Raw genomic sequence first — 15,574 nt, 5'->3', positions numbered from 1 at the left:
ATAGGCAATAATTTTATCAGTAAATTCATTAGTGATTATATATGGTATATTACTAACATAATTAATCCGTCAAAGAATTACATTTATATGTATGATACTGACAGAATAAACTGTTAGTAAATCCATCAGTAATTATATGCATATTACCCATAAAATTAATCTATCAGATAATTACATTTATATGTATTTTACCAATGGAATAAACTGATAGCAATTCCATTGGTATTATATGTAATTATTTAAAAAAAAATCAAAACAAACAATACAAAAAAAAAATTAAATAAAATTGAAAAAAAAATTTAAACATAACAAAATTAAACATTGGTATTATATGTATTATTAATTCAAAAATATTATTAAACACAATTTATCTAGGTAATAAAAGCTGGAGGAGGAGATGAAGGCGGATCTTCACAGAAACCAAAAGGGCAACAAGGTGTAGCACATGTACCATTGAGAGTTTCCAGCAATTGCTCCGATGATATTCAATTTATCCTTTAGTTAAGTCATCTAAACTCTAAGTTGGCCCGTCTTAGCTTTAACGTATTCTCAAATAATTGTCTGGACGACCAATGATTGCTAGCTCGGTTCAAATTATGGGGTCCTGATGGTCAAAACACTAAGACCCTTTCCTATATCTTTGGCCATAGTGTTAGAGATATTGTAAACTCAATTTGTATAGGGTCCACTAATAGATCCAGCCCACTACAAGATTTCCCAGTTTTACCGACAAAAATATTTTGTCGGTTTGTGATTCAGAGTTCGTCGGTATCTTTTTTACCATTCCTGGTGGCAAGTTAATAAACCGTAAGTATGACCGGCCAACAAAAATAAGGAGCAGCAAATGACCCGAATAGGTTGAATCCGTTTGTACACAACCCAAGACGCACGTTCCTTGATTCAGCTGAAAAGTGAAGATGCACACTGTTAAAGTGTTTCCACGCTTCGCCGTCAGAAGGATGCATCATCACTCCATCAACCACATCATGTGATTGGTGTCATGTCATGTGCTCAGCAGTCCTTGATGACATTAATAACCTTTGCAGTCTAGATGTGACTGAGAAGTATCTAAATTTTTTATATACCACTAGAGTCTTTCCCTTGCTAGTTCTGGGTTTGTAACGGGAATGCTGACATGTCATGCACTCGGTCAGCTCAGTATTTTTAAGGTAGTATAACATGCAGAAGTTAGATCACATGTCAATTTTCTGGTATCCCAAACCGAGGGGTTTCATCATGGACAACCCAAGACGCACGTTCCTTGATTCAGCTGAAAAGTGAAGATGCACACTGTTAAAGTGTTTCCACGCTTCGCCGTCAGAAGGATGCATCATCACTCCATCAACCACATCATGTGATTGGTGTCATGTCATGTGCTCAGCAGTCCTTGATGACATTAATAACCTTTGCAGTCTAGATGTGACTGGGAAGTATCTAAATTTTTTATATACCACTAGAGTCTTTCCCTTGCTAGTTCTGGGTTTGTAACGGGAATGCCGACATGTCATGCACTCGGTCAGCTCAGTATTTTTAAGGTAGTATAACATGCAGAAGTTAGATCACATGTCAATTTTCTGGTATCCCAAACCGAGGGGTTTCATCATGGACTTCGCAGTATAAAAGTTATCTTTCAACCTGTTCCCTTTAGGTAAAATGCTTCTCACCCATTCAATAATTTTGTCATGCCCGGCCTCACTCAACCCGTGATTTGACTTGATGGTGATCACCTTTGCTACAACCGATAATTTATTATGATTCATGTAGCCATCCCATAATGGTTTGTCAGAATCTTTCACCAAATCAAAAAACCTAGCTGCATCTGCATTAGGTTCTTCTTCTACGATTGGACATTGACTGACATTACCTTGATTCATTCTCATTGCATCCATAACCATATTCCTGTAAGGATTAGTGTTGTCATTTGCAACTTCATGCACGTTGCTAGCACTAGAAGTTAACCCAACCACCCTTTCTCCTATGCTCTTATTATGAACAAATATTTCTCCGTGTGCATACCAACGCCAGTAATTCTCCATAAACCCTTTGTGTAGAAGATGCATCATTACAACATCTGGATGCAAATACTTTCTATTTTGACACTTTCTGCATGGACACCTAATACCGTTTCCAGAAAAATTTCTGGGAATAGATGTTGCAAAATTAATAAAACCCCGAACCCCGTTACAATAATCCATCCTCTGCAATCCTTTGGGTGAATCTCGATACATTCATGAATGATCATCCATGACTTCTATCGAACCTCTATAAAATTATGATGACAACATGTATTAATTAACTATGTTAGATAAATAAATTTGAAAAAATATTGGTTTACCTCGAGATTATCCAACAAATTAATTACAACTTCTCATAAATATTAAATATTCATTATCAATTATCAACGTCCATACAAATTTATACACATAAATTTACAGAAATTACAACTCTGCAATAGCATTGATAAAAATTAAAACGGACTCGTTAAATAAGCTACTAATTATTTCACCACAACACATGTAATTCGGTAATTCAATAAAGTTTCAACAATTTACAAACAAATATAATTTTATAAAATCTAAAACAAACCATAATAAGTACAAAATTATACATTTATATACTATAAGTTTGTTTGAGAAATAACAATAAAACATGTACATATACTAACAAAATACATATACTAAAAAAATAATAAAATTAACATTTAAATGTTAAAATTAAAAAAGATAGAATTACTTACAAAAAATGATAAAATCTGTCAGTAAATCAGAACACAAATGTTGTGACCACAAAACTTAAAGAAATATGACTTGTGCTGAGAAGAGGGAGATTTGTTTGTTTTGTTTTGGGGGGGGCTGGTTGTTTGCAGTTTGGGAGGGGAGAGTTGGGATGGAGAAGAAAAAGGAGAAATTGGGGAGGAGAGGGTCGGCAGAGTGGTCATATATTAACTTTTGTCGATTGAATCACCGACGGACTACTTCTATCGAAGATTCCATCGGTAAAATCGTCCGCAAAAACTTCCATGTCAGCGAACCGCCCTTTTTTTTATTTTGAATAATCTATCTGTAATTCCATCGGTATATACCGACCAAAGTATTTCATTGGTATATACCGATTGAATTACAGACGGAAAATATTTCGTCAGTAATTATGACCGCAAATTACCGACAGAATTATTTCGTCGGTAATGTCGTTGGTATTAAACGAATTTCTGGTAGTGGCTTCCAACTATAAATTTGGATTGAGTTTCGGATGAGTCGAAGGATTGTCTTCATATCTCTCATGCAATCAGGTGTTATATGTTTCCTGAAAGAAATAAACAAGTCATCAAATAAAAAATAAAAAATAAAAAAAATCTTTAAATCCTATTTACCATGAAATTCTCAGCTCAGCTACCCACAAGTTGTTGCACTTTTTTCTATTTGTTCTCCTTCCGCATGTGGGTTTCAACAAAAAACTTAACTAGTCTTGCATTTTTCCTAAGCACCATAGTTTGCAAAAGAAAGCTATTGTTAGTTAAATATTTTCATATAATATATTTTTTTTAAAAAAACTATCATATGAAACAGAATCATACCATCCGTTTTACAAGTGAAACAAACAAAATGGATTCGCTAGTGTACGTGGTTATAGAACCATGAACCTCCTTGGTCCAATCCTATGAACCGGACTATGCCCGCCTCAAGAAACTCTCTGACATCATATGCTAGAGATAAGCATTCCATACACCCTTCACGATGTGCAGAGGTTTTTAAATCCCTCTACACGGCTATGTCTTTCCAGTTTGGAAGACTTTTATATTTTGCATATTTCCTTGCTTTTTTTTTTTGGCATTGTACAAGAAATCACGCTACCTTACATAATGATGCTTTGATTCTCTTAAACTCTCCTGGCCACATCGTTGTTAACCTCCTCCCAATAAAATTTTTTTATACATGTTAATTTCAAAAAATAATTAGTTTATTAAAATTGAAAAACTAATCAAATTACATATATAAAAAAATAATTGTTTATGTATATACTAACCTTGAACTTTTCAAACCCAAACCCAGCATCAGTCATAGATCGCTTCCATTCAGTATTTTTGGCACACCTGAAGCTCCATTCTCATCTACAGCCCCTTAAGCTTTATCTGAGATTGTAGATCCACCTCTATGTCAGTCCAACCGTATTCGTAAGTCCACAAAACTACTAGATTTTGTTTATTCTTGTAATTCTTCATCATTTACTTCTGTTTTAGCTTCTATTTATTGTCTCTTTAAGCCCTCATCTTATAAAGAGGCAATTCTTGATCCGCTTTGGCAACAAGCTATAGATGAGGAACTTTCTGCTTTGCATAAGACAGATACTTAAGATTTGGTTCCTCTACCTCCTGGTAAGAGTGTTGTTGGTTGTCGTTGGGTGTATAAGATCAAAACTAATTCTAATGGGTCTATTGAGCGATACAAAGCTAGGCTGGTTGGAAAAGGATACTCTCAACAATATGGTATGGACTATGAGCAGATATTTGCCCATGTTGCAAAAATAACTACTATTTATACTCTTATTGTCGTGGCTTCGATTTGTTAATGGCATATCTCTCAGCTTGATGTTAAAAATGCCTTCTTGAATGAGGATCTTCAATAAGAAGTTTATATGGCACCCTCTCTTGGTATTTCACATGACTCTGGATATGTTTGTAAGATTAAGAAAGCATTATATGGTCTCAAACAAGCACCCCATGCTTGGTTTGAGAAATTCTCTATTGTGATCTCATCTCTTGGCTTTCTTTCTAGTGGTCATAATTTGCTCTTTTTATTAAGTGCACTGATGCAGGTCGTATCATTTTGTCTTTATATGTTGATAACATGATTATTATTGGTGATGACATTGATTGTATTTCAATTTTAAAGACAGAGTTGGCTAGACGATCTAAAATGAAGGATTTGGGTTCTCTTCGATATTTCTTGGGTATTGAGGTAGCATACTTACCTATAGAGGTTACCTTTTTTCTTAGTCAAAATATATTGCAGATATTCTTGAGCGGGCTAAACTTACTAATAACAAAACTATAAATACTCCTATTGAGGTTAATGCAAGGTACTCTTCTTCTGATGGTTTACCTTTAATAGATCCTACTTTATATCGTGCTATTGTTGGGAGTTTGGTATATCTCACCATTACTCGTCCAGATATTGCATATGTTGTTTATGTTGTTAGTCAGTCTGTTGCTTCTCCTACTACTATTCACTAGGCAGCTGTTCTTCGTATTTTATGATATCTTCATGGTACAGTTTTTCAGAGTCTTTTACTTTCATCCACATCTTTTTGGAGCTGCGTACATACTCTAATGCTGATCATGGTAATGATCCCACATATCGCAAGTCTGTTACCGGGTTCTATATCTTTTTAGGTGATTCTCTTATTTCTTGGAAGAGCAAGAAATAATTTATTGTTTCTCAATCATCCACCGAAGCAGAATATCGTGTCATGACATCTACTAACAAAGAGATTGTTTGGTTACGTTGGTTACTTGCTGATGTGAGAGTTTTATTTTCTCATCCTACTCTTATGTATTGTGACAGTCAGAGTTCTATTCAGATTGCTCACAACTCGGTTTTTCATTAGCGAACTAAGCACATTGAGATCGATTGTCATCTTACTCATCATTATCTCAAGCATGACACCATTACTTTGCCTTTTGTTTCTTCTTCCCTGCATATTGCAGATTTCTTTAACAAAACGCATTCCATTTCTTGTTTTCGTTTTCTAGTTGATAAACTCTCGATGCTTGTAGCTGCTGCATCGTGAGTTTGAGGGAAGATTTAGTCTTATTTATTAAAAGTAGAATAGTATTTTCAGTTTAACCTATATATAATTTCTTTATATTTAGGTTAATTTTAAACATTCATAATAAACAGATTATTGACAATTCTAGCCTCTTTTTGTATTTAATCTTAGTTATTTTAACAAAGTCCTCACTAGAAAAATCACCCAAAAATCCCCGCACGGTTTTTTCTTCGAACAGCAAAGCCTCTCCTTCACCGTCTAAAATGGTTTCAAATAATTAGTTGCTCGTGGGTCTAGTTATGTCTCTAGATATGAATCTTCATCTGTTGATATCGATGGTAGATAAGAGTATGACAACCTAGGAAACAGAACAAAGAGCTAATAATACATGTTGTTTACAGGCCAGCTAATTATACATATCACCTCATAAAGCTTTTCCTCATCAATCCAGATTATTATTAAAAATTAATTAATTAATTAATTAATTAATTAATTAATCAATCCATCCCTTCCTTCTCCCTCTAATTCCTTTCCCCATCTTTCTTTTCCCTTCTCCATTCACTCACACCAGAAACAAATGCGGAGAAGACTACTTCACGATGGCAGAAGAAGACTCACTCTTTTTAATTATTAATTTAAATTATAGACTCTGCTGATGGTTTCCCAGAGATTTGTTAACGTTCAGCCCTCACGAAATGGTCCCGGTAGCTCCAAGCTGCAACTCCAGTTTGGTGCTGTTTCTAGGCTTAGATCTTCCTCTTTAAAGAAGTTGCTCCGTCGTGTCGTGGCTGATTGCCTATCCTCCTCCGCTGTTGTCGGCACCTCTCACCATGGAACTTCCTCTGTCACCTCGACTGATGCTAGGGCTAGGATTTTCTGTTTTCTTTTTCTTTTTCTTTATTATATTTTTTTCCTTTCCTTATACGAGACCGTGTTTTAAAAAGAAATGCTTTTTAGTCATTCTTTTAGATTTTAGATTAAATGAGAGTATTAAATATTATGCTGTTGTCGCCACCTATCACCATGTCACTTCCTCTGTCACCTCGACTTGATTTTTTTGGTATGTCTTGTAAATGCTTTTAGTTCTTATTAAATAATCAACATTGAAAAAACTATTACATATTTTTTAAAAAATCAAAGATATTATTAAAAAAAATATTTTTACTAGCAAATTATATTGTCATGGAATTTAAATTATTACTCATAAAACAATATTAATATCATATAATTATATTAAAAAAATAAAAAAAATTTCATAACACATGATCTGATATTTTTAATTACACTTGTTTCTTAACCTAATTAATCATTTAAATTTGAATTAGAATTAAGATTTTTTTAACTATTTATTTATTAGAGTATATAATTCATAATCTATTTTATTAAATGTATGCATTCTATTTTAAGTTATGCATTAAGATATCTTCTCAGTTAGAAAATACGTTAACAATGTCTAAAATTTGTTTTTTTTTTAAAAAAATATATGTTCTCACCCGCTATGTATGCAGCAAGGCCAATTATCAAGTGATTTTTAGGTTTTCTAATAAGTCAAGTAAATTCATTAATAAGAGGCTCCATTAGGGAAGGCAAGCCAGAATGTAGGTAGATTCATCTTTTGTTTAATCAATGGCTTACCAAAAAAAAATTAAAAAAATAAAACCAGAGGTTTATTTTCTTCTGCAGTACCTGTGGGAGTGATATGCTAGTATAACGAATACTACTCTCCAATCCACCCCAACATTTAAAGCCGAGACCTACAATTTGAAAGTTTTGAATTTAATCATTGGACCATCTGTTTCAAAACCAGAAGAACATCATTTTACATGTCTTCTGTCATGCTTTAAGTGGTGATTGAAGCTTTTTAGGGGGGGGAATGGAGCACGCGAAACAGTTATTAGAAAAAGAAAAGTATATAAGCATGCGTATAAATCATGTCCAACATTGATGCCCTACATATATAAAAGACGCCTGGTGTTGCCCAAACAGCCAGGGAACACCTAACCTTAGGAAAAGAGTAAAGAGATTTGATCTGATGTGTTTTCAATGAATAAATTTACCCTAACATAGTATTAAGAGATTACATATATACACTGATCATAGAGGCTTAATATAAAGTTTTATTCTAGAATAAATTTCAAACAACAGAGAACTACAGCAGATTAAATTAATGGCATGACTGTAGACAACGGTTTCTCTCTCTTGAGTTGCCAACGTTATCTTCATAATTATAAAGAGTTCGTCACAAACATATGACTCAATTTGTGCTTATGTAGATACTCATGCCGTGACATATAATTGAGACTTCCTTCTTCTTCTTCTTCTTCTTTTCTTTTTTATGATGAAAATAATTATGGGACTGAGGGTCAGAGGCCTAAGTAACAAAGGAAACAAAAATAACACACACATGTGCAAGAGCAAGCTACTCCAACTACATCATGATATGCAGCAAGAAACAAGAGATAAGTTGTGTTAAGAGGGAGGGACAGTATCAGATACTTGGTTCAGCTGGAAAGCATACAAATATCTGACTTAAATCAGATGCGAACGAGTGAACTAGACTCCTTATATATATATATATATATATATATATATATATATATATATATATATAAAAGAGTCAACTAAATCAATATTTCGTTAGGGTTTATGATGAAAAGAAGATTCTGAAGTTTGGGGTGACATATATATGCTGGTAAGAAAGTAGTAAAATATAAGATTTAGGTGATTGTGTTTAGACAGGAATCGGTTTTGCTTTCATGGTGAATCATTGAAAAGATTTAGCTAGAGACGTTTTAAACCTGAACTCCGTGCCATCAATATTATAAAGATTTATGGCATCGCATAATTTATGTCTTAAGCGTAAGCTGAAAATAATATATAAACTATATTATTTTTTTAATATAATTTTTCAAGTGAACTTTTTAAATTATAAACTTACATGTATTCACACAATTGCCTTCATTATTTGGTTATAAGAATTATTTCAATGTAAAAATTTAAATTGTTAGATAAGATCTCAAAATATAATTTATATTATTTTCTAATAAATCTAATGAAGATGGTGAGGTTCGAACTCGTAACCATTTAGTTATTAAAGTTTTGATATTATATTAAAAAATCATCTCAACATAAAAACTTAAATTATTAAATGAAATCCAAACTATAATTTATATTATTATTTAATAAACTGTGTAACCATTTTGATACATCAATTATGTATAGGCCACATTGTAGTAAATTAGTAAACAAGTTTCGTCACAAATTAAAGAAAAAAGTTTACAAATTCTTCACTGATAGAAACAACGGCATGGATAGAAATTTTGTTGAACTTTTTAATTATTTAATTCTTGAGTGTATTCATTAATTGTTTTTGCTAAGAAACGTTGTTATGTAAATATATATTTTTATCCTATTGGACTGCCTATACATGAATAGATGTCCAGCTTTTTTTTTTAAAACAGATACTTTTGGCCCAATTATTTTGAGTAAAAAAAAAAAGTCTATTTGAGCTCAATATTTTTTTTTAAAAAAAAATTATCCATATTTTAATTGGTGTATTAATAAAAGAAAAAAAAATTTCCATAGCGGATCGAAGTTGATATAACATGGAGAACTGGTAGACTATTTTTTTTACCAGTCATATGCTGTCGTTGCACTTGATACCCCGCCGTGTATTATACATGTATATACGGCGTACATGTATGGCAGGTGACTGATTCAGAAACTATTAGTTAAAAGAGAGATGTTCCTTCACAACCGAGCACATGTTTCCTTTTTGCTGGACAAGACAAGGAGACTGATGGGAGCGGGTCCAACAGTACTAGGGCACACGAGATTGAGTTGCTTCCGGCAAATCACTGGGTCACAATGTCTTAGGGCTCGATCTTGCCTAGAGAATGAAACTCAAATCATAAAAATATGCTTAAATTTAGAGCAGATCGCTAGCTAGCGGGTCGTGATATCAAATCACCTGCCAATTATGTCCATTGATTTTAGAGACCAGCCATAAAAAATCTTTCGGTGTGGACCTCTTCATCTCATGTCCCGCGGGCGTCGGTGGTCGAGAACCGTTCATGGAGATATGAAATGGGAGTCTCGCTTGTTGACATGAAATTAAGATTTGTGTTGGGCAAACGCAGCTGATCCATGCGATGTTTGCCATGCTTGCATTCACCATCTTAATTAGGGAGTAATAGTTCCGTTACCCGTGTTTAGATGCGGGTATGATTTTGAGGTGCCAATAACATTTCTGATGGGCATTTATTTGTAAGTAATCGGTGTGATATTCGAACGTGCAAAGCTAACACAGTCAGAACTTGATAACTATAGAAACAAATCCAAAAGAAGATGTTGCCAATTAAACTTGGTTCAGCGACTCAATTTTGAAATCTCGTTTAAGCCTGATTACTTACATAACTTAAGCTTCAAATTAATCATGTTGGAGTTCCCATAATGTAGCCAAGTCAATTTAATGAGCCAAAAGCAACCCAAATCACCAATTAAAAATGGATTGACTTTAAAAAATTAGAATAATGTATTGGACGCCCGTGATCGAATCGTGTTAAAGGTCAAATTCACAACCCGAGCTATGAGCACTATCACAATGTGCTAATCGGGTTGGTTGTCTATCATTTTATTTCCCTTTCCCTTATTCTCTTTTTGATCGGATTTTCATTGGCCTAGGGTTGGATGGAATTCAAGGACTAAATTGAAAGAAAATGGCTTAAGCTCAAGTGGGATAAAATTTGGGACTCAATTGAAATGTTATTATAGAAGTAGGGACTAAAATGAATAAAATAGACAAAAAATATCAGGCGCACGGAGAACACGTGCCATTGTGTGAGAGGACCAACTATAATATGATGGCTTGTGCAGCTTTCTTCGGCCACCAAAGATTGCCTCCATTAGTGGTGGTGTGTGGCTGAATTTTCTTTTTCTCTCTCTTCCAATTTAATTCTACAACTTAGTTTGAATCATTCCACTTCTTTAGTGATCATGCATAGTTTGAATCAGAAATCTTCATAGTTGTATATAAAAAATCAATTGTGTTGTAACCCATTTTTGGGTTCCTGCACAAAAAAGAAGAAAAGAAAAAAATATATCAAAAAAATATATATATAAAAAAAAATAGCAGTGAAAAGAGGATGTCATAGCACCCAGAAAAAGGCCAAAAATTGATTGAGGAGGTTCAAAAATACAAAAATTAAAATTTGACAGTATATCATTGACCAGTGAGAGCCCTATTGATAAAGAAAATTTTATTTGAGGAAAAAAAGTGCAGAATCAAATGTTTATGGACTCAATTAAATTTTATTGAAGGTTTAATTGAATTATGGAGGGTTGATTGCAAGAAAAAAATTGTTTTTTAGTCAATTTGGATTTTAATTGGAAGAAATTAAAGTTTTGGGGTCAAATTATAATTTTTGAGAGTTGATTTGGTCAAATTGGGGGCTTAATTACATAAATATTGAAGTTTGATGACCAATTAGGGACTTGATTGAAGAAATCCAAAACCAAGGACCAAACTGAAAATCATGCAAATTAAAGGACTGACTTGAAATATGACATTTTGGCGCCAGTTTCCTTTAAATGATACGGCGTGATTTGGAAAAAAACGACACCATTTCACGCATTTTCCATAAAAAAGGAGACAAAACAGTGTCGTTTTGAGGCGGCATTGTTTCTTCTTCTTCTTCCCCTGGACATGCAGCAGGGGAAGAGCAGTTTTTGTTTTCTTCTTTTTGTTCCTTCCTCTCCCTCCCACGTGCTCTGTTAGAGCCAAAAACAGACGCCACCCACCTCATGATGAGGAAGTAGAGAAGTCGTGCCCTGCATGCGACGCCGCCATTGGCCACCTCTCCCAGCGCCGTGACGGAGCAGGGGGACTGTGGTGCACCCCATGTGCAGCGATGGGACGGGGCAGGGTCAAACCCGCTCCCCCTACCCCTATAAATATTGTCGCAAAAGGAAGAAAGTGGGGGGAGAAGGGAGGGAGACCGAGAGAGCGAGACCGATAGTTTTTTGAGGAGAAGGGAGGAGAAACCAAGAGAGAGACAGACAACTTGTTTTCGAGATAGAAAGGGGAAGATAAAAGGAACGAAAACAGCAGAAAAGAAATAAAAATAGGGAGAGCAGAAGGAGGAAAGGGAAGGAGAAATAAAGAAAAAGAATTAAAGAGAGAGTACAAAGCAGACAAAAAAAACAGAGACCAGGAGAAGAGGCAGATGCAGGGAAGAAAAAAAGACAGGAGGAGCAAACCGACGAGGGGGAAAGAAGACACCGAGATTGGTGTCTCTGAACCTAGAAGAAGAAGCATACAACAGCCACTGCAGGTCAGCTTGGGGAAGGAGGAAGAACGAAAAAAGACAGAAGTTGAAACTAAAAGAAATAAAAACGGGTAGAGCAGAAGGAGGAAAAGGAAGGAGAAAGAAAGAAAAAGAATTAAAAAGAGAGTAGAAAGCAGACGAAAAAATAGGGGCCAGGAGGAGAGGCAGACGCGGGGAAGAAAAAAAGACAGGAGGAGCAAACCGACGAGAGGGAAAGAAGACACCGAGATTGGTGTCTCTGCACTTAGAAGAAGAAGCATACAGTAGCCACCGTGGGTCAGCTTGGGGAAGGAGGAAGAACAAAAAAAGACAGGAGTTGCCTTTACACTATGAAGAAGAAGAACATGACAGCAAACACCGGTTGTAGCGACAACAACAAACATCGACCGGCACAGCAGCTCCTCACCACACAAGACACCACGTTTGGAAGAAGAATCATCGGGGTTCCCAGCCGTCGCTACCGCCACCACAAGCCACCGGAGACAGTAACCACGCTCCCTCATTCCAGGTAACCTTCCTCCCCCTCTCCTGTCTATTTTTTGTTCGTTTTCGTTTGCATGCAGTATGAAATATAATTAGGTGGTTACTATGTAGAGCACAGTAACCACCTAATTATAATTCACTGGTTACTTAGCACAGTAACCAGAAATCCGCTCTTTTGTTCGTTTTGGGCTGGAACATCAGCCCAACCCACGTGGCTGGGCTGAGTCCAACCTTGTAGCTGGGCCAATGCAGGCCCTGCTCGTATAATTGGGCCGGATCCGGCCTAGTTTCATATTTTTTAAAAAAATAATAATAATGATATATTTTCAAAGAAATTGTGATTCCCCACATATTTTTTACGCCATTTTGATTAATATACTGGCTTGTATTTTTATACTGTCAAGATACAAATCCAGTATTAAAATACCCGATTTTCGTCAAAATGTTGAGATAAAACAAAAAAATGTTTTTTTTTGTTTTTATGCATACGGCTCAGTCTCTCAAAACTAAAAAAAAATCATATTATATTTTCATACAACAAAGAAAACTTCAAAAAAAAATATTTTAGCATGTATTTTGACTTTAATAACCAGTTTATTAAAGTCACGAGAACTCGGCCAATATTTCAAAAAAAATCAAAAATATTTTGTTTTGTTTTAATGTTTGGGATTACGAATTTATACATAAAACGTATTCCTGATATTAAAAAGGTAGTTCTTTTATAGACATTAGGCCGGTTAGATTTTTACCCCATAAGATAAGAACCTCCTTATTGAGGAGGGCTTTTCTTGAACCCTAGACAGACCAACATGATAAGACCTTAGTTTTTTTCTTTATCAGACAATAAAACAATGCAGTTTACCTTAAATAGGACATATTTGGGGTGCTAATACTTTCCTTTTACGCAACCAGTCACCGTACCCAATCTCTGAAACCAATTAGGGTTCCTAGTGACCAAAATACTAAGTGGCGACTTCCATTCCATTTTTCACCTCTAAGAGATAAAGAATTTCTTGTCTCACCATATTTTCCAGAATAGATAAACATAACACACCGATGATTGAGGGTGGTCGAGCGATCGTCGCAAAGCTGCACACGTGCGACAAATTGTATTCATCTTAATCGACCAAACTAATTTTTTGGTTTATTCTAATATATTAAACTAGTCATGTTTTTGTGTTATGTTACCAGTTAGATAATAATAAACATTATGGCATCAACCACTTCAAATATGTCAAATTTTCTTAATCTCAAATTGAGTTACAAATCCATGAAACAAAACACTTGGACAAACCAAGAAGGCAAATAGAAAGCTAGGCTTAAACACATTTGGAAAAAAAAATTGAAGAGGAACTAAGAACCTTTTGAGTAAACATTAGAGTATACCAAGCTTTAAAAACAAATCATGAATATGATAATAGAATATAAGACTCTAAAAAATGTCACCAAAGATTAAGCTTTAAAAATAAATAATGAACATGATAAGAAAATATCGGACTCAAAAAAAGAGCTACCAAGGACTTTTTGTATATGCATATATTCTCACATCATGTAAAAAACAACAAAAGAAATAATAAAAGAAAAAGGAAAATTAAATCAAATGTACATGGTGGCTTTCCTGATCAACTTAAATGTTTATCTGGCCCTGCTCCTCTTTCTAATTAGTGGTCTAAATGACATTTTGATTATATCATCCTTCTAAGATTGAGCTTTCTTATTAGTGGTGATGCAATTCTGCCGAAAAACACCATCAAGGATCCATAACATGTTTCAATTGGTCCAATCACAAGGTCGAAGATAAAAGCATTAAAAAAAGCAATGAATGAGTTTGTTATAAAGTTTTTGGTTAAGGCTGGTTTTAGAGGTTCATTGTAGCATCAAAAGGAGGTTTTAGTCCATCTAATCCAAGTGCAGGAAAGGCCCAATCCATGTTAACTATATGCATGATATATTCGCCTTTATGGCAGCCTTGTTTGGACAAGATTTTTTTAATGTTATAAGGATTCTATGTCAGCAAATAATCTTTAATTAATTCAAAGAAAGATTTCGGTCAGGTCTGATTCATAAGTTATGAAAGATTATTTAATGATTCTTCTAATCTATGAAGGAAACTAATAAGGCAGCAACAAATAAAGATATTTGTATTTATTATTGTCCAAGTATTACAAGGAAACCTAGCTCTACAAAGAAACGCAAGAGGCGACATAATTAATTCCACATTCAGATCAGATTTTCCTAGTCTATTTGAGACATCTAGAGGTGAAAACTCTTTTATTTCAATTATAACATCTTTTTATACTAGGGAAATCAGACTTATCTCTTTTATTTCCATTTAGTTATTTGTGACAGCATAAAAAACCTTTATTTTTAAATGTTTGGGGTTCATTCAATATTATTTAGGTTTATTTCAATTAAGTTTTAGGTCTCATTACAAGTAGTTTCACATCATCCCATATTTTGAGTAAGTGGGTTCAAATTAGCACTGATAAGTTTAATAATTACAGGTTATAGCTAGCATGGAGACACATCAATCTCTCTCTCTCTCTCCTCAATTGGGCTCTAAACTCTTTTCAACTAGCAATTCATTCTTTTACAAGACAACCTGAAATTTACGAAACAATTAACATGGTAGCCTAGACATCACCGCAGCCTTGACAAGGGATGTTCATTCTGAGCAATTTGTTATACCATCTCCAATCTTACATGGTTTCCAATCTCCATGACTCTATGCTTTAATAATAAATAACTATAAAGAAATAACAACCCATAAAAAGGCATATGCTTTAGTCCTTTGCAACCATGCCTAAATTTTTAAAACTTGAAAACCTATAGTTGTTTGCAACCTTCATAACCATTAACACACCCTTGAGATATTGAAATACAATGTCCATATATGTGGCTAAGACCAACTAGTCTAGCAGGTTACAGTAGTTTCACACTATTAGTTGCGTTTGGTACCACCAAAGATTGCAAGTTTTTTATTATCATCTAAAACTATA

The sequence above is a fragment of the Populus nigra genome, chromosome 1 (genome assembly GCF_951802175.1).
Source record: "Populus nigra chromosome 1, ddPopNigr1.1, whole genome shotgun sequence".
In the NCBI taxonomy this organism is placed as follows: Eukaryota; Viridiplantae; Streptophyta; class Magnoliopsida; order Malpighiales; family Salicaceae; genus Populus; species Populus nigra.
This window is presented reverse-complemented; position numbering follows the sequence as displayed.